We start from the raw sequence: 19,440 nt of genomic DNA on the forward strand, positions 1-19,440 counted from the left end.
ATAATATTAGTGTCACTATGGACACTATTAACAAAACAAAAGCAAGCACGTATTATCTTATACACACCGCGTCATGATAAGATTTTTTAAGGTACCTCATACACATACACTTATACCTTTTAAGGCACTACGACACAAGATTGCAATTTAAATGTGTTATTAAGGTCTTCCGTTGGAAACGGAAGACCTTTCTATTATTGTGCGGGTTAAGATTTTTCTTCTTTTTAGGGTCTTCCGTTTTCCAACGGAAGACCCTTTTGTTTTTCTTCGGTTTCTTTTTATTATTAGGGTCTTCCGTTTCCGGAACGGAAGACCCTTTTGTTTTTCTTCGGTTTCTTTTTATTATTAGGGTTTTCCGTTTTTCAACGGAAAACCCTTCTGTTATTCTACTGTTTCTTATTATTATTTTTTTTTTTTTCCCGCAAATTTTGTGCACGAGATTTCTCGAACATTTTTTGTCTGATTGCTATGAAACTTTCAGGGTACGTAGATGATATTAATATCTCTAGACGTTTTTTTCAAATTTTTAAAATTCACTTCCGGTTATGAGTTATTGCCCTTTAATTGAAAATTGGGGGGTCTTTTGTCCAGAGTTGATCTCGGGAACTACAGATGATAGATGCATGAAATTTGGCGAAATTGTCGGTAACATTTTATAGTTTTGCTGGCATGAAAATTTTGGTAATTTCTTTGTTAGTTTTTGAGCTATTTGTCGCCAAAGTTTAAGATTTTTTCGGGGTTGAAATTTTGTTGCTTTTTGTATTATAACCTTTAAACTAAAAATATTTTGATAATACATATAGAACAAAAGTTGTTTAGAATAACGAGAGCTTTCATTTAAGATTAAGAAAAAAGGGCTGGCCCCTATAATTAGGGGTCAGCAGCTCATACACGTATTTTTCTGATAGCAAAAATCGTTATCATTTTATGAAAAAAAATTAATTCAGTTATTTTTAATATATTAAATAATGTCATTTGGTATCAAATTAAACAAGTTCTGTGCTATATTTTTTTTCAAATTTCATAAAACAAATATGTGAGAATCGTACATGAACGAGTTAATATGTCTACATAGACACACAAGCGAACAAATGCCAAATTAAGGCCCAGGCATTTACTGCATTACGTTGTGTTGCGTCTTAGATAAATTGTTGTGATACAATTTCATTTTTTTCATTTATATCATTTATGAATTCAATGAACACACATTATTTAAACGTTCTATGTGCAACTATTTGTCGGGGCGCCCCTGTTTGTAACCCCCGCGCGCGCGCCAAATGTAAACAGTAACGAACGGCATTGTAGAAAAGAGAGAGCCGTAATGCAGAAGAGAAGTTGTGTATTCTTTCGGTGTATACATGCATTTTCAATTTACTGTGAAACATATGAACATGCACAGGGAGCAATACTACATATTTGTTTAAGGAGGATATTGTTCTCGTGTGAATCGTTTACGAGGAAATTCTGACAGCCACACTTCTGTCGACGATCAGCCGTTGATAAGCTACGAGTAATAAAGGAGAAAAGATGGACATTAAAGTGTGTGATTTATGTGGATGTTACTGAAGAAGGTGAGGCTTTTACTCCTTTTAAAGTTTCTTGTTAACTGGTTAAAATTTAGTATATAGTATAGATGTACATGTAAGTACGTGCACACTGTTAGATGTTTTTGTTATGGTGTGGGTGTTTGTTTACTAACGTGTAATTTTTACATGTTTCATGGATGTTTAGACTCGTTCGAGGTTCATGGGGGACTGGAAAGGGTAACTGAATTTATCTATTTAAAAAAATAACAGATTGTGAATTTTCAACTCAAAATTCAAAGCAGGGTCTAATTAGAAACATATCATATATTCTTGTGCAGAGGACTCCAAATGTATAAGTCATGAATACCCTGTAGACATAACTTCAAGTAAATAAAATTGTATACTTCAGACTTCAGAGTTAAAACATGACTTTAATATCTTTATGATGCCGATCATTGTATCATTAAAGAGGTATAGCAGACCAACGGGTACCCTGTACATGTACTTGTACATGTAGGTTACAAGTTAGAACTATGCCTACCATTCTACCAGTTCACCAGCTGTAGCTTTATGAAGAAAATTTTGGTTAGACCATATATACCTATCATGCAAGTAAATGATATTTACAAAAAACTTGCAATTTATGGCGCACGAAATATACGCTAGTTTTATAAAGATTGACATACACGTAATGTACCACATTCTGTGAAAAATAATCTATTACAAATTCTTCATTAAGTTTACTCATACATGTTTTATGCTTATTACACGTAGTATTGTTTTTAAAACATGTAATTTATAAGAAAATAAACAAAAACCCTCGCTAAATTTATTTGCAAAAAAAAAAAACACAGTAGAATTGATAAAAAATGGTATACCAGAAGCTAATACCAGTACATGTACTTTGACGCTGTTCGGTGGGTAATATTCGTTTGTAATTTACGAATTGAAATATTGACTGTTGCACTACAAGTACGGTAATAAACTCTCTCTCTCTCTCAAACTCTCTCTCTTTCTCAATTTGATAAGTGTTTATACCTATGAAAATTTTTTAATATTATATTATGACTTGATATGCAAATTTTTGATCTTGTACTGCCTAAATGTTATGTCATGTATTGGGATATGTCATACTTATTACACTGCATGGTCAGTGTATTTTTTACAGAAATACTATGCATATGTTAATGTAAACACAGCTATTACTAGTACATGTATGTAAACACAGCTAATTATTTTTTTTATTTATTTCAGCTCAAAACAGACTCTTGTTACCACATGGCTTTTACCGGTACCTGTTGATTCTTGTGGGTCAGCTCCTGAGATTAACCTGTCACCTCTATCCGCATGCATATTCCTTGTGTTCTACAGACTATTTACCGGTAATTCAAATTAAATCTGATAATGCATGAACAATAATGGAACTTGAAGAAAGCATCATGCCATGTTGTGGTTTGTGTTTGATAAGAAATTATGAAAACAAAATTAAGGCTGTTTAAAGAAATTCATAATTGCTGTGAAAATTTGTTTTTCAATAAAAGTATACAATTATGTTTCCTTTATTTTTTATTTCATAAAGATATTTAGATGTGTTTACATAATTGAAACCCCCCCCCCCCCCTATTTAATTGTCTGCATTAAGATTACATGTAGGATATGTAAATGTACATTTGACTTTGAAATAACATCTGCTATGATAATTACTTTTGAAATGAACAAGAAACAACCTATTTCTACCTTTCTAAGGTATATATGCATAAAAAAGTAGAAAAACATGTCAAATTTGAACATTTTTCATTGAAATCAACTCTGTCTCCAGCTACCTGGGTGTGTTTGAATTTAATTCTAATTTAAGGCAGATGTCTAACTTGTAGGTTGTAACTTACTGTTTTAGCATGGTTAGAGGAAGACTAGAAATCAGAATAGATTAGATATTCACTAAATATGATTGTTAGCTTACTTTTTTCATGGAAACAAGAAATCACAAGCAGGACAGCTGTCTATTTGTTAATTAAAATGGTACAAATCATACAATAAACAAATAAAGATCAAATTTTAGAATCATTGATTATTGTTTTCAAATATGTGTGAGAAATGACTCAAGGAAATTGCCACACGTTTCATAAAATTAGGTAAAACATTTCAAACCATGACTTTTTATGAAAATCAAAAGATTGGGGGGGGGGGGGGGTATACATGTAAGGGTATTTCTAAGTGATGTGAAGCTTTTATCATGATTATATCATGTAGGCATATGTTGTATTGAATAAGGTTTCTTTTTAAAGGTGGTTGAACAAAAGTTGACCTCTAAAAGGTCAGGTAAAGATGTTTTACTATGGAGAACCCTGTAAATCTGTGTTTACTAAAGGAAATTGGAAATGGTGGGTTCACTTAAATGGCCATATTTTTATTAAACCTCAATTTATGAAAGATACATTAAATACATTGATACAATGGTTTATATGATATTTAAAATAGGGTAGAGTCAAATTTGTTAAATTTAAAAGGTGCACGGAATATATCGAATAAGAAATTTATGAAATAAACAATCACCTTGGTCTTTTTCCCGGCCTTGAACACAAATGTTCTTTCGGCGTATTCTTCTTCAAGTGAATTCTCGTCCAAAAGAGTCTGACATAGATGTTAAGTTTATGTACACATTTTGAGCAATCGCATTATCCTGAGGTGTTTAAGGACATTTGCTTCATGAGAGAGAGAGAGAGAGAGAGAGAGAGAGAGAGAGAGAGAGAGAGAGAGAGAGAGAGAGAGAGAGAGGGTCCCATGAAATTATGAATTTTTTTACCTTATCAAGTTCCTGCGGATCGAACTTCCCCTTTCCCTTTTTACCCTTTGGCGCTCTTTTGTAACGGGGACTGTTGTGCAAAACGTCTTGCCCTGTAACACGTTATCAAAATTATGGTTTTATTGCATACGTTATGAAACTGTACATTATCACAACAATGACGACTAATTTTTGCTGTCATCTGTTGTTGAAAAATTTGGAAATCCATTTGAAATGAATTTGTAAAGCCTTTTAAAATCTATAATTTGACTTGCTTCAATTATTAATAAAGTAGTCGGATTGTTTATTGGTCTTTCAACTAAGAAAAAAAACATAAAATGTCCAAAAGAATTTTTAAAAAAATCTCATTCAATAAGCATTAAAAAAAATAATAAAACATTTCCAGTTGCATTACTCTAAGGGGAAAACTCCAAAAAGCACTTACCGTTAACGGATTTCGATAAGCACAGTGGTACGATATAAAAGGAAAAACATAGCACAACAAGTAAACCAAACGGTTGCATTTTGCCACAAAAGGATTATCAAGATCAACAGTTGATCACCGAGGTTTATATACGCATTCTTTGACGTCATGCTCTTCTTGAATGGCCTCCCTTGTAAATGTATATTCATCTGAACCTGGTAAATGATGCTAAAGGAGTATTATTTGAGGAAAATAAATTTACCAATTAGATCTACTTTATTTTTTTTTTCTTGACGGATTGTTTAGCCACGAACTACCGTATATCAGAGTTTTTTCGCGTGTCACATAATTTACGAAAATGAAGAAAATGTGTAACTTTTATATTTGCGTCAGAAATTTTTTCCGAATTACAAACGTTCTTTTAGCAAACAATACCGGATATAATTTCTGGGTATTGAATGTTTTGAAATAAAAATGGGATTAGGAGAAAAGGAACAATTAAATAATCGTGAAAATTACCGGATATACGGTATTTTCAAGTAGAGAAAAACTCAATAAATCTTAAAGTTGAACGTGAATATTTTCCTATATTTTCACTAAAGCTCTTCTTCATATAAAGGTTTGTATAATCTAAAAATAGCCACGACCACCAACCCCTCTTAAAAAATAATTTCATTTAATTTCAAATTGTGGGATTCGTCACATTAATGTACGTTAACGGCGACTTTTCAAGTTACATGTATATCAGTTTTACGAATTTATTATCATTACTTAAAAATAGACACATATATACATGTAGTGAAGTGCTCAATTATTTGAAAGATTTTTTTGAAATAACATCTGTAATGTTTACAATGTGCAACGTTTTTGTGCAATGCCCTCATCCTCAATTCTCGACTACGGTATCCTCATTATATCAAGTACATGTAATAATCATTCGAATATTCATTTTTTAACCAGCTGGCAGTTCAATAAAAAAGAACGGCTTTATTCAAGCAGTGGCATGGGTTTTAGTCATAATATTAGTGTCACTATGGACACTATTAACAAAACAAAAGCAAGCACGTATTATCTTATACACACCGCGTCATGATAAGATTTTTTAAGGTACCTCATACACATACACTTATACCTTTTAAGGCACTACGACACAAGATTGCAATTTAAATGTGTTATTAAGGTCTTCCGTTGGAAACGGAAGACCTTTCTATTATTGTGCGGGTTAAGATTTTTCTTCTTTTTAGGGTCTTCCGTTTTCCAACGGAAGACCCTTTTGTTTTTCTTCGGTTTCTTTTTATTATTAGGGTCTTCCGTTTCCGGAACGGAAGACCCTTTTGTTTTTCTTCGGTTTCTTTTTATTATTAGGGTTTTCCGTTTTTCAACGGAAAACCCTTCTGTTATTCTACTGTTTCTTATTATTATTTTTTTTTTTTTCCCGCAAATTTTGTGCACGAGATTTCTCGAACATTTTTTGTCTGATTGCTATGAAACTTTCAGGGTACGTAGATGATATTAATATCTCTAGACGTTTTTTTCAAATTTTTAAAATTCACTTCCGGTTATGAGTTATTGCCCTTTAATTGAAAATTGGGGGGTCTTTTGTCCAGAGTTGATCTCGGGAACTACAGATGATAGATGCATGAAATTTGGCGAAATTGTCGGTAACATTTTATAGTTTTGCTGGCATGAAAATTTTGGTAATTTCTTTGTTAGTTTTTGAGCTATTTGTCGCCAAAGTTTAAGATTTTTTCGGGGTTGAAATTTTGTTGCTTTTTGTATTATAACCTTTAAACTAAAAATATTTTGATAATACATATAGAACAAAAGTTGTTTAGAATAACGAGAGCTTTCATTTAAGATTAAGAAAAAAGGGCTGGCCCCTATAATTAGGGGTCAGCAGCTCATACACGTATTTTTCTGATAGCAAAAATCGTTATCATTTTATGAAAAAAAATTAATTCAGTTATTTTTAATATATTAAATAATGTCATTTGGTATCAAATTAAACAAGTTCTGTGCTATATTTTTTTTCAAATTTCATAAAACAAATATGTGAGAATCGTACATGAACGAGTTAATATGTCTACATAGACACACAAGCGAACAAATGCCAAATTAAGGCCCAGGCATTTACTGCATTACGTTGTGTTGCGTCTTAGATAAATTGTTGTGATACAATTTCATTTTTTTCATTTATATCATTTATGAATTCAATGAACACACATTATTTAAACGTTCTATGTGCAACTATTTGTCGGGGCGCCCCTGTTTGTAACCCCCGCGCGCGCGCCAAATGTAAACAGTAACGAACGGCATTGTAGAAAAGAGAGAGCCGTAATGCAGAAGAGAAGTTGTGTATTCTTTCGGTGTATACATGCATTTTCAATTTACTGTGAAACATATGAACATGCACAGGGAGCAATACTACATATTTGTTTAAGGAGGATATTGTTCTCGTGTGAATCGTTTACGAGGAAATTCTGACAGCCACACTTCTGTCGACGATCAGCCGTTGATAAGCTACGAGTAATAAAGGAGAAAAGATGGACATTAAAGTGTGTGATTTATGTGGATGTTACTGAAGAAGGTGAGGCTTTTACTCCTTTTAAAGTTTCTTGTTAACTGGTTAAAATTTAGTATATAGTATAGATGTACATGTAAGTACGTGCACACTGTTAGATGTTTTTGTTATGGTGTGGGTGTTTGTTTACTAACGTGTAATTTTTACATGTTTCATGGATGTTTAGACTCGTTCGAGGTTCATGGGGGACTGGAAAGGGTAACTGAATTTATCTATTTAAAAAAATAACAGATTGTGAATTTTCAACTCAAAATTCAAAGCAGGGTCTAATTAGAAACATATCATATATTCTTGTGCAGAGGACTCCAAATGTATAAGTCATGAATACCCTGTAGACATAACTTCAAGTAAATAAAATTGTATACTTCAGACTTCAGAGTTAAAACATGACTTTAATATCTTTATGATGCCGATCATTGTATCATTAAAGAGGTATAGCAGACCAACGGGTACCCTGTACATGTACTTGTACATGTAGGTTACAAGTTAGAACTATGCCTACCATTCTACCAGTTCACATAATTTTTCTTGTTTAGCAGTTATGATGTGTACTTAAATTGTCCTTGTTAATGTTTTAAATGTAATTTTTTATTCTCTTTTTTTAATCTGACTACTGGCAGTACTGGCGTGCGAGCAGTTCTCGCCGAGGACCATTTCTCGCTGGTGCACTGTTACATCATATTTTCGTATATAATTTTATGTGTTGATAAAATGACGTAACAATGCACTGGTGAGAAATGGTACTCGGCGAGAACTGATCGCACGCCAATATTGATTAATTACAAACAAAAACTGAAGGTTGCGAGTGTTATTTTTAATTGAACAACATTGTTTAAAATAATTCTTTATATATGTGACGATCAGACCGGTTTGAATACCAGTGCCAGATAGCTCAGTTGGTAGAGCACCTGACTAGAGATTCAGGGGGCCCAGGTTCAAATCCCTTCATTATTTCTCCCATCCTGTTACAATATTGGTGTTGTGACCAACCCCTGGAACTAACAGGTTTAAACTCGATCCTGCCAGGGATGATCTTCGTGGGTGAAGATCATTTAAGGGGGAGGAATGTGACGGTCAGACTGGTTTGAATACCGGTGCCAGATACATGTAGCTCAGTTGGTAGAGCACTTGACTAGAGATTCTGAGGGCCAGGTTTGAATCCCACTTTGTTCCGTCGTTATTTCTCCCATCTTTTACATGTACATGTATATCAGATATATGACAGATGATTAAGGTTTCACATGTTTTGCAAGATGCAATAAGTGTTAAAAACCTTTACTTTACAACAGAATACATTTAAGTGAATATTTATGTTTCTTGTTATTATTTGGTGTGGTTTTCTTGACAGTGTCGCATAAACAATTTACCCGCTCCTAAAACACAAACTTTCTTTCTGTGGATTCAGCTACCCGCTGATTGGCTGCTGTTGCAGCAGACAAATAAGATATGCACGCACAAAACACAATGAACTTATCAGAGAATGAGTTGAGTTTATTTAAACTGTTGGAATTTGGGTAATTTTTTTTTAAATGTATACTTGTGACAAAACATATATGTGGTACATACAGCTGTAGCTTTATGAAGAAAATTTTGGTTAGACCATATATACCTATCATGCAAGTAAATGATATTTACAAAAAACTTGCAATTTATGGCGCACGAAATATACGCTAGTTTTATAAAGATTGACATACACGTAATGTACCACATTCTGTGAAAAATAATCTATTACAAATTCTTCATTAAGTTTACTCATACATGTTTTATGCTTATTACACGTAGTATTGTTTTTAAAACATGTAATTTATAAGAAAATAAACAAAAACCCTCGCTAAATTTATTTGCAAAAAAAAAAAACACAGTAGAATTGATAAAAAATGGTATACCAGAAGCTAATACCAGTACATGTACTTTGACGCTGTTCGGTGGGTAATATTCGTTTGTAATTTACGAATTGAAATATTGACTGTTGCACTACAAGTACGGTAATAAACTCTCTCTCTCTCTCAAACTCTCTCTCTTTCTCAATTTGATAAGTGTTTATACCTATGAAAATTTTTTAATATTATATTATGACTTGATATGCAAATTTTTGATCTTGTACTGCCTAAATGTTATGTCATGTATTGGGATATGTCATACTTATTACACTGCATGGTCAGTGTATTTTTTACAGAAATACTATGCATATGTTAATGTAAACACAGCTATTACTAGTACATGTATGTAAACACAGCTAATTATTTTTTTTATTTATTTCAGCTCAAAACAGACTCTTGTTACCACATGGCTTTTACCGGTACCTGTTGATTCTTGTGGGTCAGCTCCTGAGATTAACCTGTCACCTCTATCCGCATGCATATTCCTTGTGTTCTACAGACTATTTACCGGTAATTCAAATTAAATCTGATAATGCATGAACAATAATGGAACTTGAAGAAAGCATCATGCCATGTTGTGGTTTGTGTTTGATAAGAAATTATGAAAACAAAATTAAGGCTGTTTAAAGAAATTCATAATTGCTGTGAAAATTTGTTTTTCAATAAAAGTATACAATTATGTTTCCTTTATTTTTTATTTCATAAAGATATTTAGATGTGTTTACATAATTGAAACCCCCCCCCCCCCCCCCTATTTAATTGTCTGCATTAAGATTACATGTAGGATATGTAAATGTACATTTGACTTTGAAATAACATCTGCTATGATAATTACTTTTGAAATGAACAAGAAACAACCTATTTCTACCTTTCTAAGGTATATATGCATAAAAAAGTAGAAAAACATGTCAAATTTGAACATTTTTCATTGAAATCAACTCTGTCTCCAGCTACCTGGGTGTGTTTGAATTTAATTCTAATTTAAGGCAGATGTCTAACTTGTAGGTTGTAACTTACTGTTTTAGCATGGTTAGAGGAAGACTAGAAATCAGAATAGATTAGATATTCACTAAATATGATTGTTAGCTTACTTTTTTCATGGAAACAAGAAATCACAAGCAGGACAGCTGTCTATTTGTTAATTAAAATGGTACAAATCATACAATAAACAAATAAAGATCAAATTTTAGAATCATTGATTATTGTTTTCAAATATGTGTGAGAAATGACTCAAGGAAATTGCCACACGTTTCATAAAATTAGGTAAAACATTTCAAACCATGACTTTTTATGAAAATCAAAAGATTGGGGGGGGGGGGGGGGGTATACATGTAAGGGTATTTCTAAGTGATGTGAAGCTTTTATCATGATTATATCATGTAGGCATATGTTGTATTGAATAAGGTTTCTTTTTAAAGGTGGTTGAACAAAAGTTGACCTCTAAAAGGTCAGGTAAAGATGTTTTACTATGGAGAACCCTGTAAATCTGTGTTTACTAAAGGAAATTGGAAATGGTGGGTTCACTTAAATGGCCATATTTTTATTAAACCTCAATGGAATTGGCAATATGTGGTATTCTTTTTCTCAGAATTGCATTAGCTGTCTTATTCTAAGACAAACCGTCTTTTCATAAAAATGTTAGTGTACTAAGTTAAAGATACAAGGAACAGTTTCGGATAAAGTACCGTCAATATTTTTGTAAAATTGAGAGTGACTGTACTTGAAGGTTTATCATTGTTGCGTAGATTCATGAAATGAATTTTAATGATTATCAATAGTTAGAGGGATGTCTCTTGTTGGAATTGGTAAGCAATATTAAGGCCCCTAATTTTAAGTACATGAGAAGCAGAAATAAATTGTGAAACTTGCGGCTATGACAGATATGTTGACTTTACAGTGAAATTGAAGGTTACAAACGGGAGGTTATATAACATGAAATGTAGGTGGATGGGATATTATATGCCTATTAAGTATTTAGTATTTACTGGGTATGAGGACAATAGCAAGTTTATTGTCCCCCAAGACAGCAACTATTTAATGAGGCAAAGCCAAGGGAAATAGTTGCTGTGGAATGGGACAATAAACTTGCTATTGTCCGAATAGTCAGTTAATTGGTATTTCATTATGCAGAAGAAAACTTTATTTGTCAGCGATGCAGAATTTCTTGATGATAAACAAATTAGAGTTAAATCAAACTTTGTATTTAATGCGGCGATCTTATTAGGTCAGAGGTGTTCCGAGTTTAAGGTGATATGGGACACTTCCATGTTGTGACGTATTGTTTATCGAAATAAACAATAAAATAAAGTGTAATTATATAAGTACATGTAGTTTCTTTTCAAAAATGGTCACCTAACTCCTTAGCACAGTAGGTTAGAGGGTTTACTAGGAACCTGTAAGTCATGAGTTCGAATCCCGCTGGGGTTTTTACAATTTTTACCTTTTCAAATATTTTTAAAAGCTATTTTTTGGTTAAATATTGTAAAATTTGAAAATTCTAAACCGGTGAAAAGTTTTCAATTATATAGTACTTTAATCCACATTAATATCGACAGATGTCCCATACCACCTTAAAAAGGAGGGAAATCAAATTCTGCTGATGAATGGTTTTGATGACTATTCACCATGGGCAGATAGCATGGATACTATTTTAAATTAGATAAAAAGGCATGTTTATGCGGGCGCCTTCTAGTGATTAATTTGTCCGTCTGTCCATCCGAGATGGCTTGACAGGAGCATAGCTTCTCTCCCCTTGGCCCAATCTGGCTCATACCTCATCCACAGGGTTCCTTTGGTTGAAGGATGTGCAGTGACCTTGAACCATGTTTTTAGGTATAAGGTTAAGGTCATAGCAGAATTATATATATAAAATCCTTGTCTGGGGCATATCTTTTTTCCCTTTGGTCCAATCTGGCTAATACTCACAGAGTGTCTCTATGGTTAAACGATGTGCAGTGACCTTGCATGAAATTTCTAGGTAACGGGTGAAGATCATATCGGATCATGCAAAAATTCTTTTTTGAGAGCATATATAATTTCTACTAACCCCTATTTGGCTCAGACTTCACATAAGCAGAGCTTTTGAGTAAAGGGTGAAAGGGTGTGTAGTGACCTTGAACCTATTTTCAGTGAAAAGAAACTATATTTTTAAAAATCCTTGTCCGGAGTATATCTTCTCTCCCTTTGCTCCATTCAGCCTCATACTTCACCCACATGATGCCTTTGTTCAAAATATATGCAATGACCTCGAATGATATTTGTAGATGAAGAGTCAAGGTCATATCAGATCACACAAAAATCCATATTTTAAGAGCATAGATATACTCTCCTTTTAGCCCGTATTTGGCTAATATTTTACCTTTACAGAGTTTATTGGTTAATGGCGTGCAGTGACCTTGAACCAAGTGTGTCAATGTGAAGGTCATAGCAGATCTTTTAAAAATTAGTTTTAGACAGTAGATTATTTTCCAAATATGCTTAATCTTGGTCAGATTGAACAAAAATGCATGTATGTTAGGGGGAATGAAATTGAATTAAAAGTTCTATGCCAGCTGGAAAAATTTCAAGTTATAGGTCAAGGTCAAAGCAGAATTCTCTGAAATAACATAAGCGGGGCCCTTTGAAATGTTCACCATTTCAATGTTGTCTGGTTCATAGTAATTTTACATAGAAAATATTCACAGAAGTACAGTAAAGTAAACTTTACATCGATAACTTTCTGACAGTTAATGACGCAACGAGCACACAGTACGAAAGGTCAACCTTTTGAAAAGCAGTGAAGAGGAAAAGTTGCTCAGAATTATGTTTGAAACAAAATTGATTTTTTACATAAATTTTAATTTTGCATTCTGGGTTAAGAAAAAGATGTTAGTTTAAGGTAAAGTAAACATGTACCTAAAATGAAGTCAAATTTGTTAAGTCGTACTTAAACACATTGTATTTTGTTAAGTCGTTCTTGAAATGGTTAAGGGTTTTTGGTTAAATCGTACTTAAAAACATTCGGATCATGTTAAGTTGTACCAAGAATCATTCGATTTTTTTTTTATCTTTTTGTACTTAGGTTTCTTTGTTACTAGATTAAGAACTCTGCTTATTAGACGTACTTCTAGCGTTGCTTTCGACATTAGCGGAAAACCCACTCGTTGCTTTGCAACGAGCTTTGCTCTAGTTATTATACTTTTTCTTTTTTTTCTGACTCCTTTTTTGCTTCATAACTCAAAAAGTTTTCAACCGATTACAATGAAACTTCCAGAGATTTTAGCAAGTTATCGTCCCTCAAAAATGTTAAAGTTTTAAAGACAACGTCACTTCCGTTTTGACGTTACGTCATTTTTAAAATTTTAAAAAAGTCATTTTGTCCGGGATTTTTCTCAAAAACGCTTTAAGATAGAGGCTTGCAATTTTCAATGGTTATGATTTGGTCGATTTACCTCTGTAATGAGGCTATATAATAAAAATCCGTCACTTCCGGTCGAAACCGGAAGCAAATCAAATTTTTCAAAAAATTGAATTTTTTGCTCAAACAAAAAACGTATACGTATTTTGTAGAGCTTTTTAGGCTGAATCTAATGCTGAAAACCGTTTAAAATTCGTCGGATGCATTACAGAGATATCGGGGTTTAAAAATTGATTTTTCCGGAAATTTTGATGCCGCGTTCTTGGTTTCAAAAATAGTGCAAAATTCACACTGAAAGTAATTTCTACTGTAACAATTCGTACTGATCATAAAACTTTATAAAAATCATAAAATTATACGCATATTTTATAGTTTGCAAAGCTAAATACAAAACTTAAATTCGTTTTAAAATCGGATACTGCATAGCAGAGATATCGGGGTCTAAATATTGATTTTTCCGGAAATGTTGATTCCTCGTTATTGGTTTAAAAAATAGTGCAAAATTCACACTTAAAGTAACTCCTGCTGAAAAGATTTCGTACAGGTCATTAAACCGAACTCCTTTTTTATATAGTTAATCAGAGTGTTTATTGAAACAATTTCGTTAATTCCGTCGATAATTACGTTGTTAGTTTTTATTAGTCTTATTAGTTTTAATCGAAATAATTATCGTACGATTCACCATGTCAACTCGCCATGTTTTGACTGCGAACAGCAGCTGATAGCGGTGTGTCAGAAGAATGGCCTGCAAGACGGCGATAGTGGAAATTTCAGCTCAACTAACGTATGACAGATTATAAAGGTATGTTTCAATACAGGATATGTCGTATTGACTTTTTCTTTTCAAAGTGTTTGTGCACTTTTCAATCTAATCCGACATTCCTCTGACTCTAACCTCCGCTTTTGACGTGCGTAACAATATAAAAGCGGGCATTTGAGTCACAGAAATCTCGGGATATTATCTGTCCAATGTATTTTCACGTGTTTGTTTTGCACACTACTCTTTTGAATTTCTATTTATAATTATGTATATGTATGTCTTATTTTGTATTGAACAACACACCACACACTGTAAAACAGTGCAATTAAAAGGGGTGGGGGTCCAAAGGCACACAAGAGTAGAATGTTGTAATTAGAGTGCATGTTTGCATGATGATAACTTTACCCTAAATATTTGAATATAGCAGATCTTTACCATATCACCTCCACTTAATCAATGAATTAAAGAACTCGGACAGGCTTGTGCGTAATTAAATAAATATATTTGACATGGTAAATATTCAGTCTAATTAAAATTAGAACTTTTGTCTGGCTCGCCGTTATATATGATTATCGCCTGCGTAAGAGCATGTAAAACAGAGTGCAAGATGAAAAGAGCTTTAAGTTCAGATTTTAGGTTAATGTTCCCTGATATCTATAAAACATTCTTCTCAAGATTTGATTATTTCACAGAACCATTGTAAATTCTTTGAGATTAGTTTATCTTTTATATATATTGAATTTTATTGATTCATATTAGGTAAACTTTACATGCAGAACACATCTACATTGTAAACAATTTTTACAGTAAGACAAATGTATGTAATAATTTTTACTACATGTGCCTCAGATCTCTCTCTCTCTCCCTCTCTCTCTCTCATGCTTTTAATCTTGGCAAAGCATCACAGAGCAACATCATTTTGTGCATATCTCTATAGTAAAAGAAATCAACAATGCTTTAAATTTCAAAATGAGCATGTATTATCGTGCAATCCCTCATTTTTTCATTGTGCAACTAAAATCCAAAGCTTTGTTAAATTGTTTATAGAATTTTATACATACTAAACATAATATTGTTTTTAAAACCTGTCATTAATAAGGAAAGAGAAAAAAATCCTCGCTAAATTTATTTGCCAAAAAAAACTTAGTAGAATTCATTTAATAAAAAATGGTATAGCAGAAAATTATATGTTGAGGCTGTTCGGATGAAATACTGTAGGTCGTTTTAATTCCACCGTGTTAAAATTTCATGATTTTTACTAAAGTATCAGTTGCTATGGTTTTAATTTCACGCTGCTTAAAAATTCAATTGATCAGAATAGAAGCATTTAAATTTCATAATATTTGGTTAAAGTGTTCAAACTTAAATGCTTCTTAGGAAAATCAAAAAATAGGCGGAGGGTATACATGTAAGGGTATTTCTAAGTGATGTGATGCTTTTGTCATGATAATATCATGTATATGTATGTAGTTTTGAATAAGGTTTCTTATTTAGGGAGGTTGAACAACAGTTGACCTCTAAAAGATTAGGTAACGATGCTTTATTTATGGAGAGCCGTATGAATCTGTGTTAAATAGAGGAAAGTGGAAATGCTGGGTTCACTTAAATGGCCATATTTTTCTTAATCCTTAATGGAATTGGCAAAATGAGGTATACTTTTTCTCAGAATAGCATAAGCTTTGTAAGTTTAAGACAAGATGACTTTTCAGAGAATGTTAGTGTAAGTTTCAAGACTACATGGTATTTCAGATTTCTCATTTAACTGTAATTTTGAGTGGATTTTGTACCAAAAGTTGTCTATTTTGGGAAAATGGATGATTTTGTTAGTTATATATGTCATTACATGATTTATTAGCTATAATATACAAGGGAAGTACCGGTAAATCAATGTGTAGAATGACCACCACTAGAGTAAATTGGCTTAGAAAGTATAGGTATTTCCTATCATGATGACAATTAATAGGCTTAAGTTAATTACCGAGATAAGAATTAATACTGTAAAAGAGTTTTGATCAATTGAATTATTTAATCATAAATTTGCAGCAATTTTGCTGTCTGATTTCATGAAATAACATTAAGCAACCTGACTTATATAACTCAATTTTTTTAAAACAGCATATTTTTCTTTCAAATAGAATTCACATGTAGACAAATGCAGTTATCAACTTGAGTAAAAAAACTCAAGTTTCTGCTCCTTCCTATCCAAAAGTGATATTTTAGATATAATTACAGAATTCAAAAAGCCACCCCCTCTTTCCAATTGTCTCCATAACCATTACATGTTGGATATGTAAATGTACATTTGACCTTGAAATAACATCTGCTATAATAATTACTCTCGAAATGATCAAGAAACAAAATATTTTCACCCTTTTATTGTATATATGCATCAAAAATATAGGAAAACATGTAAAATTTGAACATTTATCATGGAATTCTTATCCTTCCCCAGGTACCCGGTTGTGTTTGAGTTTCATTTTAATTAAGAGCAGACATCACACTTGTAGGTCTCACTATTTTAGCAAAGTTAAAAGGAGACTAGAAACCAGAATAAATAAGATATTCACTAAATATGACTATAAGCTTACTGTTTCATGAAAACAAGAAATCACATGTATGGCGGCATGTCTTTTTGTGCAAAAAAATGTTACATTTCATCCATTTATCAAGAAAAGATCAATTTTCAATATCAGTGATGGTTGTTTTCAAATATGTGTGAGAAATGACTCAAGAGAATTGCCACAAGTTTCATAATATTAGGTTAAGGTGTTCAAACTAATGCTTCTTAGGAAAATCAAAAAATAGGGGGAGGGTATACATGTAAGGGTATTTCTAAGTGATGTGATGCTTTTGTCATGATAATATCATGTATATGTATGTAGTTTTGAATAAGGTTTCTTATTTAGGGAGGTTGAACAACAGTTGACCTCTAAAGATGCTTTATTTATGGAGAGCCCTATGAATCTGTGTTAAATAGAGGAAAGTGGAAATGCTGGGTTCACTTAAATGGCCATATTTTTCTTAATCCTTAATGGAATTGGCAAACTGAGGTATACTTTTTCTCAGAATAGCATAAGCTTTGTAAGTTTAAGACAAGATGACTTTTCAGAGAATGTTAGTGTAAGTTAAAGGTAGCAAGGGACAGTTTCGGATAAAGTTCCCGTCAATATTTTTTTAAAATTGAGAGTTGCTGTACTTGAAGGCTTATGAGTGCATGTTGCTAAAATTCATGAAATGAATTTTAATGATTTAGAATTAGTTAGAGGGATGTGTATTGTTGAAATTGATATGCAATATGTAGGCCCCATATGTTAGGTACATGAGATTCAGAGGTAAAATGCGAAACCTGCGGCTATGACTGTTGTGTTGACTTTAGACATTGAAAATGAAAGTTACAGACGGAAGGGTAAATAACATGAAAAGTAGGTGGATGGGACATTATAAACTATACACCGGTAAGTTTCTGACATGTGATGGTGCAACATGCACATCGTACAGAAGGTCAACCCTTTGCAGGGAATTGGCTGGGGGAGGTCTTAAAAGCTGAAAAATTAGCAAAATATGATAGGGTCAAAATCTCATAAAAACCAGTATGTAGAAAATTTTACAGGTTTTGACTATTAATTTTCTTCAGAAATTGGTCATTGGCCTTATAAAGAGTGAATTAAAGGTATTTGTGCTGAATGGGAACTGAGGAAATTCTAGTTACAGGGTTCCGAAGACACACGTCCCCACGCTACAATGAAATGTATCAAAAAAACTGTCCTGTGCCATCTAATGTCACGTATCGGGATATGTCATACTAATTACACTGCATGGTCAGTGTATTTTTTTTCAGAAATACTATGCATATGTTAATGTAAACACAGCTATTATTAGTACTGGTACATGTATTAACACAGCTTATTTATTTTTTTAATTTCAGATATTGGTGGCCACATGGTTTTTACCTGTTGATTCTTTTCAGCTCTTGAGGTTAACCTGTCACCTCTACCCACATGCATATTCCTTAATGTGTTCTACAGACTATTTACCAGTAATTCAAATTAAATCGGATAATTCATGAACAGTTACTGTAATGGAACTTTAAGAAAGCATCATGCCTTGTTGTGGTTTGTGTTTGATAAGAAATTATAACAAACAAAATTATGGCTGTTTAAAGTAATTTACAATTGTTAGCTGTGAAAATTTGTTTTTCAATAAAAGTATGCAATTCTGTTTCCTTTATTTTGTTTTTAGCTCACCTGAGCCAAGGCTCAAGTGAGCTTTTCTGATCACAATTTGTCGTTGTCGTTGTTGTAAACTTTTCATATTTTCATCTTCTTCTCAAGAGCCACAGGGCAGATTTCAACCACATTTGGCACTAAGCACCACTAGGTGAAGGGGATTCAAGTTTGTTCAAATGAAGGGCCACGCCCTCTTTAAAGGATTATTGAAAATTTGTTGGTATTTTTCAAAAATCTTTTTTCTCAAAAACTATTCGGCCTGAAAAGATTAAACTTGTGTGGAGGCATCCTCATGTGGTGTAGATTCAAGTTTGTTCAAATCATGGTCCCCGGGGGTAGGGAGGGGCCACAAGAGGGGGATCAAGTTTTACATAGGAATATATAGAGAAAATCTTTGAAAATCTTCTTTTCAAAAACTATTAGACCAGAAAAGCTCATATTAAAGTGGAAGCATCCTCAGGTAGTGTAGATTCAAGTTTGTTCAAATCATAGTCCCAGGTGGTATGGTGGGGCCACAATGGGGGAATGGATTTTTACATAGAAATATATAGAGAAAATCTTTAAAAATCTTTTTCTCAGAAACTAATCAGCCAGAAAAGCTGAAACTTATGTGGAAGCATCCTCAGGTAGTGTAGATACAAAGTTGTGAAAATCATGACCCCAGGGATAGGTTTGGGCCACAATGGGTGGGGGGTTTAACATAGGAATATATAGAGTAAATATTTTAAAATCTTCTTCTAAGAAACTAATCAGGCAGATGATTCTTTATAATTGTTAAGACTTTGGCCCCAGGACAGTTCTTTGGCCTCACACGAAGGTTCAGAGTTTGATGTAGGTTAGAAAAGGAACTAATGATTATAAACAT

General features: G+C 32.8%; 3 long non-coding RNA genes across 3 annotated transcripts; 2 read left to right on the plus strand and 1 right to left on the minus strand.

The window, feature by feature from the left end:
* Window positions 1-1,112: 1,112 nt before the first annotated feature.
* LOC136275423 (uncharacterized) lies at window positions 1,113-3,077 on the plus strand. Its single transcript, XR_010713980.1, has 2 exons — window positions 1,113-1,571; window positions 2,781-3,077. It is a non-coding gene; the product is annotated as an uncharacterized lncRNA (long non-coding RNA).
* A 1,002-nt stretch (window positions 3,078-4,079) lies between these two features.
* LOC136275425 (uncharacterized) lies at window positions 4,080-4,837 on the minus strand. The gene is made up of 3 exons (XR_010713982.1): window positions 4,754-4,837; window positions 4,330-4,421; window positions 4,080-4,157 (listed from the first exon to the last, which is right to left on the minus strand). It is a non-coding gene; the product is annotated as an uncharacterized lncRNA (long non-coding RNA).
* Window positions 4,838-6,860: 2,023 nt separating this feature from the next.
* On the plus strand, window positions 6,861-9,872 carry LOC136275424 (uncharacterized). The gene is made up of 2 exons (XR_010713981.1): window positions 6,861-7,319; window positions 9,576-9,872. It is a non-coding gene; the product is annotated as an uncharacterized lncRNA (long non-coding RNA).
* The last annotated feature ends 9,568 nt before the right edge of the window (window positions 9,873-19,440 follow it).

Source organism: Magallana gigas, chromosome 1, assembly GCF_963853765.1.
Source record: "Magallana gigas chromosome 1, xbMagGiga1.1, whole genome shotgun sequence".
Lineage (NCBI taxonomy): Eukaryota > Metazoa > Mollusca > Bivalvia > Ostreida > Ostreidae > Magallana > Magallana gigas.